A 7,696-nucleotide genomic window follows, 5' to 3' on the forward strand; every position below is an offset into this window, starting at 1 on the left:
ATTGAGCTGCCACCAATAAATTGGAGGGGAATGCCTGCCGACTGGCCGTGCATATTACCAACATTGCATTTCTAGTCAGGACTGTCAGGACCCTGACTCTGTTGATAAAATTCTGCCCATTAGGACTGGTGACCAAATGTATGGTGAAAGAGGTAATTAAGTTTTAAAGCAGGAAAAAAATGTTGGAGCGGTTTAGGGAACAAATTCAGGAGCTTCGGGCCTCAGCAGCTGCAGGCATGGCTGCCAGTGGTCGAGCAATGATAATTGGGAATGCGCAAGAAGCCAGAATTGGAGGAGCACAGAGATCTCAAGCAGGTGTAAGGCTGGTGGAGGTTACAGAGATTTGTTTCTGTTCTGCCTTGCTGGTAGATCTCTGCACCCTGGTGTTGGGTTCTCCAGTGGGCTGGAAGGGACATTCATCAACTTGTGGTTGTACAGTCAAAGGTACTTGTGATATTGGCATGTTAAAGTAATATACCTGCACGGTAGCCCCTCAGTTCTGATGTGAACAACCTGTTACTCCAGGCTGTTGCTGCCGTCAGGACTTTGCTGCCATGTGGACACGTTTATCAAAATTCATCTGGTTTAAATATTGCAATGAAGTGCAAGGAGGGATTTGAAAACAAGATTGTAAATATTAAAAGGGAGCGGTTGTTGAATAGGGAGTCAATGTAGATCAGTGAACACACAGCGGTGATGGGTGGATGGGACTTAATGTGAGTTAGTAGTACATGGGCAGTCGAGAACGAAGTGTGGGGGAAAAGGAGAGGGAGGAACTCACTGTCTTCTGTCACTGATCTTTTATGCAGCCATAGCTTCAATCTTCCATTTTGGGCAGAATTTTCCGTATGTTGGGTAGGTGAGCCTGACCCAATCGCAGGCGGGCACGGAGCTGATTGCTGCCAGCGATCGGGGCCACACTGTTATTTTACATGGGTGGGCCAATTAAGGCCCGACCAGCGTGACATCCAGCGGGAAGCGCTATGCACTCCCTGTGCGGGGGCTGGATCCCTAAAATCGAGAGTACGCTCTTTCGCACGTATGCGCACAAAGGAGCGCACATCTCCCTGAGGCTAAGTGCAGCCTCAGCGAGATCGCCTCGACTTTTAAAAATATTAAAAACAGAGAAAAGAAAAATCCCTTACATGTCCCCTCATGTGACAATGTCACATGAGTTGGGACATGTTCATAATTTACATAATAACTTTATTACAATTTTTAAAACCCTACGTGAAACCTCATCCCGCTGCTGGATGAGGTTTCATGTTTTTTCTAGGTGCTGCCAGGTCTCCTGGCCTGTCCGCCAGCCTTAAGCTTAGATGGGCAGGTCCTTAAATTGCTTAATTGATTCTGTCAATGGCCTCAGGGGGTTTCCCTGATGTCATCCTGCGTCATTTTACATGTCAGCGAGTGGGCCCCACCCCTCTGCTCGCCGACGGTAAAATTCTGCCCTTTGTTCCATCATAATAACATAGGGTAAAACTTTAGTATTGTGCTTCTTTCCGTAAATTGATTGTGCATTAAATAGGCACTCATTTCGCCTCACTTTTTAGTACAAGAGCAAGATGGTGTCAACGGTGTTTAGTTTTTCTCAGTCATTTTGACTTTGAGGTCAATAGAACTCAAAACTAGGAGAGAGGTAAATATGCCGCTGACATATTTTACCTGATTGCACAAGGTCCATGTTATCCCTTTTGTCGCTCGAGTTCAAAACTGGATTTCTTAAAAGTTTAAAAAACATATTTATTTTTTATCAGAGGTGCTTCAACTTGGGAATATCGTTTAATACATTTTTTAAGATAGCTGTCAGAAGATTTGAAAAGATTGTCAAACGCCTGGCAATTTTGAACAAAATCATTGTGGGGGCAATGGATCTGTGTGAGTGAACTGAAGGGTAAAATGATTTGTCGTGATGAAATGCTTTGAATTTAACACAAAGATGCCAATGTGATAGTCTGATTGATGTCAGCTACTTGTTTTCTTTCCAGTGTATGCTAGAGGTTTCATAGTTTATACAGTGTTTTTGCAACTCTTATTAGCTGGGGGGAGATAGTGGTGAAGTGGTAATGTCACTGGACTGATAATCCAGAAACCCAGGCTAATAATGGTTTTGGGGACCTGGGTTCAAATCCTACCACAGCAGCTGGTGGAGTTTAAATTCAATTAGTAAAAATCTGGAATTGAAAACTAGTCTCAGTGATGGTGACCATGAAACTTTTATTGCACCTGGTTCACTAATGCCCTTTAGGGAAGGAGATCTGCCGTCCTCACCTGGTCCGACCTCCATGTGACTCCAGACCCAGCAATGTGGTTGACTCTAAACTGCCCACTGAACAAGGGTAATGAGGGATGTCCAAGTCCCAAAAAAATGAATTAAAAAAAATTAGGGATGGGTAACAAATGCTGGCCTTGCCAGCAATGGCCACAACCCATGAAATAATTAAAAAAACAAAAATTTTAAAAATGCGTTACATTGGCTCAGCTGGTAACATTCTTCATTCTGAACATTTGGGATTTAAATCCTAAGTGGATAAAAGCTCATAACCCAGGCTGAAACTATAGTGCTGTATTGATGGGGGTTTTCCGTCAGAGACATTGTTCTTTGAATGCAGCATTATCTGTTTAAAGATTCCCCTGACAAAGCTAATCGAAGAGTAGTCAGTTATCCTCAGATCCCAGTCAACATTACTCTCGCAAATAACACTGCTAAAGGTAGATTAGCTAACCACCAATCCTAAAGCTACTTGTGGGATTTACTGTGTACAAATGAATTCCATATTTGTCTACCTGACAACAATAATTGTAAGTTAACAAATTGAATGAGAAGGTGTTACATAAATACATCTTTCTTTAAATAGTCTACAAAGTGCTGGGAGGAATGAGGAAAATGCTTAATCTTTATTTCCCTATACAGCTTTCCAATATCTATCCTTCCCAATTTAGGATTTTTCAGAACGATGACAAGTGGAAGTTCTGATATTCTATAAATGGTAGTTCCACACCCTGCTCTCTTCATGATTTGTGTACTGCTCTTTCGCAGCTCTCCTGTCAAGATCATAAGTGTGCCAGCAATTTCTTACCAGTGGAAGAAACAGGTTGCAAAGAGGGGCTGGGAAGGTCGGGAAACTGGGGCAACATTTTCCCCCTGTTGGGTGGGAAGTGTGGGATCGGGTGTGGGCAGGCGACCCTCCAAACGGCGCCCATGATTGGGGGCGCGCTGCCATTTTTCGTGGGCGGGCCAATTAAGGCCCGCCCAGCATGAAGTCCGCACAGAATGCATTTCCTGTGCGGGTGGGTGGTGGGGGATGGCAAATGTGGAAGTGCGCTCCTTTGTGCATTTGCGTGAAGGAGCGCTTCGATCTCCCCGAGACTAAGTGTTGGCTCAGGGAGATCGGCTCCCAAAGTGAAAAAGTTATTATGTGGAAAATTTCATTTACCATCCGTGTCCCCTCATGTGACAATGTCACATGAGTTGGGACATAGACATAGCTTTAAGTAAAAGTGAATCTTAATTTTTTAATTCAGTCATGAGTTTTTCAGGTGGCCGCCAGCGCTCCTGGCCTGCCCATCAGCCTTAACGTTGGACGGGCAGGTCTGCTAATTGATTTAATTGCTTTTTGAATGGCCTCAATAGGCCGTTGTTAGGTTGGTGGCCGCACAGCTGACTCGGTTGCACCCTCGCCAACCTGAAAATGCAAATGACACGGGATGACGTTTGGGAGTTCTGCTTCATTTGAATATAACTTGTGAACCTACAGATCTTGGGTAATCTTCAGGATTGCTCAAAATGTTTCCAAATTAGATTCAGAGGTTCCAGTTGGCTAGATATTTCTTCATTACATTCCGACCTCAGGCTTTTAACATATGTGCTCACAAATGCATATGAAACCACTATAAGGTTTTCACTGACCAGAACTTATTTTTTTAATGGAATAATTATTCACAAGACTCTGCCTTTGCTGCAGTGGCGCACTTGGATTGATTGCGCTGGGGACATTCCTCCTTCTTTCTGTGGCCCAGCTCTTCACAAGAGCTCAAAATGTGGTTCAGATGATGAGGCTGTTCTGTCCAACGTAGTTCATTGATGAAAAATGAACAGGCAGTCCCCTTGTCCAGCTATTTCGCATGATGAAAACTTACACAGATGTAGCATCCTCAATTTAGCAAAACACTGCGGCTGCTTCACAGTTTGGGCTCAGATCCAAGCAAGATTAGGAAGGAAACTAGAGAAAATGGCCTAAAGCCTCTATCAACAAGTAGGTTTGAAGTATGATTTTTAAAGATGGGAGGGATTACAGTTGAATAAAGGCAACTACAGAGGCATGAGGGAGGAGCTGGCCAGAATTGACTGGGAGATGAGCCTAGCAGGAAAGACAGTGGAACAGCAATGGCAGGAGTTTCTGGGAATAATTTTGGAGACACAACAAAAATTCATCCCTAGGAAGAAAAAGAATACTAAAGGGAGGATGAGGCAACCATGGCTGACAAGGGAAGTCAGGGACAGCATAAAAGCTAAAGAGAAAGTACACAATGCGGCGAAGAGCAGTGGGAAATCAGGGGATTGGGAAGCCTACAAAGACCAGCAGAGGACAACTAAAAAAGAAATAAGGAGGGAGAAGATTAAATATGAGGGTAAGATAGCAAGTAATATAAAAGAAGATTGCAAGAGATTTTTTAGATATATGAAGGTTAAGAGAGAGGCAAAAGTGGACATTGGGCCGCTGGAAAATGACGCTGGAGAAGTAGTAGTGGGGAACAAAGAAATGGCGGAGGAACTGAATAGGTACTTTGCGTCAGACTTCACAGTGGAAGACACGAGTGACTTCCCCAAAGTTCAAGAGAGTCGGGGGGCATGGTGAGTATGGTGGCCATTACCAAGGAGAAGCTGCTAGGAAAACTGAAAGGTCTGAAGGTGGATAAAGCACCTGGACCAGATGGATTACACCCCAGAGTTCTGAAGGAGATAGCTGAAGAGATAGTGGAGGCGTTAGTGGTGATCTTTCAGGAATCATTGGAGTCAGGGAGGGTCCCAGAGAACTGGAAAATCGCTAATGTAACCCCCTGTTTAAGAAGGGAGTGAGGCAAAAGACAGGAAATTACAGGCCGATTAGCCTGAACTCGGTCGTTGGTAAGATTTTAGAGTCCATTATTAAGGATGAGATTTCAGAATACTTGGAATTGTATGGTAAAATCGGGCAAAGTCAGCATGGTTTCATCAAGGAGAGGTCATGGCTGACAAATCTGTTAGAATTCTTTGAGGAGGTAACGAGTAGGTTAGACAAAGGAGAGCCAATGGAAGTTATCTGCTTGGACTTCCAGAAGGCCTTTGACAAGGTGCTACATAGGTGGCTTCTCAGTAAGATAAGAGGCAAGGTATTAGCATGGATAGAAGATTGGCTGTCTGGCAGGAGGCAGAGAGTGGGGATAAGGGGATCCTTCTCAGGATGGCGGCCAGTGAGTAGTGGAGTTCCGCAGGGGTCAGTGTTGGGATCACAACTTTTCACTTTATATATTAATGATCTAGATGAAGGAACTGAGGGCATCCTGGCTAAGTTTGCAGATGATACAAAGATAGGTGGAGGGACAGTAGTATTGAGGAGTCAGGGAGGCTGCAGAGGGATTTGGACAGGTTGGGAGAATGGGCAAAGAAGTGGCAGATGGAATACAACGTGGGGAAGTGTGAGGTCATGCACTTTGGTAGGAAGAATAGAGGCATAGACTAATTTCTAAATGGGGTGAGAATTCAGAAATACGGAGGGCAAAGGGACTTGGGAGTCCTAGTCCAGGATTCTCTTAAGGTTAACTTGTAGGTTGAGTCGGTAGTTAGGAAGGCAAATGCAATGTTGGCATTTATTTCGAGAGGACTAGAATATAAAAGCAGGGATGTGCTGCTGAGGCTTTATAAGGCTCTGGTCAGACCACATTTAGAATACTGTGAGCAATTTTGGGCCCCGTATCTCAGGAAGGATGTGCTGGCCTTGGAGAGGGTCCAGAGGAGGTTCACAAGAATGATCCCAGGAATGAAAGGCTTAACATAAGAGGAACATTTGAGGACTCTGGGTCTATACTCGATGGAGATTAGAAGGATGAGGGGGAAATCTGATTGAAACTTACAGAATACTGAAAGGCCTGGATAGAGTGGACGTGGGGACGATGTTTCCATTAGTAGGAGAGACGAGGACCTGAGGGCACAGCCTCAGAGTAAAGGGAAGACCTTTTAGAACAGAGATGAGGAGAAATTTCTTTAGCCAGAGAGTGGTGAATCTATGGAACTCATTGCCACAGAAGACTGTGGAGGCCAGGTCATTGAGTATATTTAAGACCGAGATAGATAAGTTCTTGATTGGTACGGGGATCAAAGGTTACGGGGAGAAGGTGGGAGAATGGGGCTGAGAAACTTATCAGCCATGATTGAATGGTGGAGCAGACTCGATGGGCTGATTGGCTTAATTTTTGCTCCTAAGTCTGATGGTCTTATGGATGTAAGAAGAAAAAGGGATTTAAGGAGGGAGTTCCAAAAAGCAAAAGGTCCCGTCATTGGGTAGCAAAGCAGATGAAATGTTTTCACAGCAGGTAGAGACAGGCTTGAGGAGGCTACATAGGTAAGAAGGGAGGTTGAGGCCATGAGTTGAAGATGAAGCCACGGATTTTTCTTTCAAAATCACTGGACTGGGATGAGGAGTCAATGAAGCTCAGGAAAAAATAATTTGTTACAATACATGTATAATACATATTATAATGCATCTACCCAGTGCCTCCTTCTGAGACTGCTATCTCCAAATTTCTCCATTCTTTCCTGCTAAGAATTATTTGAGGTGAAGTTTCATGTGGAAGGAGAGGCTATGCTGTTTCTTTTTCACATTTTCTTCATCTAGGGATTGTCCTGAATACTTTTTGGTAAGCTTGTTCATTCGGAATTGAAGCTTTGCCCTGCAACAACTCTGAATTGTTTCTAAAACTAATAAGATCAAGAAAATGGAATTGATATCCCTTTGCAAATGATTATTTGAAAACTTACAACTGTTACGATTGCCATGAGACCAGGAACATGAAAAAAACAAACTATCCAAATGACACCAGGGTAAAAAACCTAATGAACAAGATTTCATTTTCTAAAACCTTTACTGGAATAATCAAACTAAAATCAACACACATTGAACATAAATTAACAGGCAAATCAAACATTCACATGCAAATTGTATTCAGTAGAGCCTATAAGCTTCACTTTAACGAGCTGATACAACTGGGGTAAATCTCGTACATTTCTAGGGCTATGCGTGGCAACATGTGGCACCACTTGTAGTCCCCAAAATTCTTCCCAGATCTCCGGTAGAGTTTAATCAGTCTTAGTCATGCAGGGTGTAATCCTCAAGTAGCCCCTGATAACTGTTTTGCTCCCTTTGAGATCCACAGACATGATTATCTCCAATAAGACGTACTTAGGTGGAACATCTCACTCTTGGGTCATGACAGTCCTGATGGCATAGCTTTCCAGAATCTCCTTCATCTGACCACTCAAATCACCCTGGTTCACGGCATGGTTGGCTCTGGTAGAAACCACTCAGCTTTGCAGCATATCCGAGGCGTTCACACAGTTCTACAGTTTCAGTTCTTTTAGCTAGCTAGCTTGCACACTGCTTTAACCTCCTGCCTAGTCCTATTCTGTTTTCTGCTGAACTGAAACTGACATTTATCC

General features: G+C 43.7%; 1 pseudogene; it reads left to right on the top strand.

Annotated features, from left to right (window-relative positions):
- The first annotated feature begins 340 nt into the window (after positions 1–340).
- Positions 341–565, top strand: LOC121290275 (annotated as a pseudogene).
- The last annotated feature ends 7,131 nt before the right edge of the window (positions 566–7,696 follow it).

Source organism: Carcharodon carcharias, chromosome 17 (genome assembly GCF_017639515.1).
Source record: "Carcharodon carcharias isolate sCarCar2 chromosome 17, sCarCar2.pri, whole genome shotgun sequence".
NCBI classification, from domain to species: Eukaryota; Metazoa; Chordata; class Chondrichthyes; order Lamniformes; family Lamnidae; genus Carcharodon; species Carcharodon carcharias.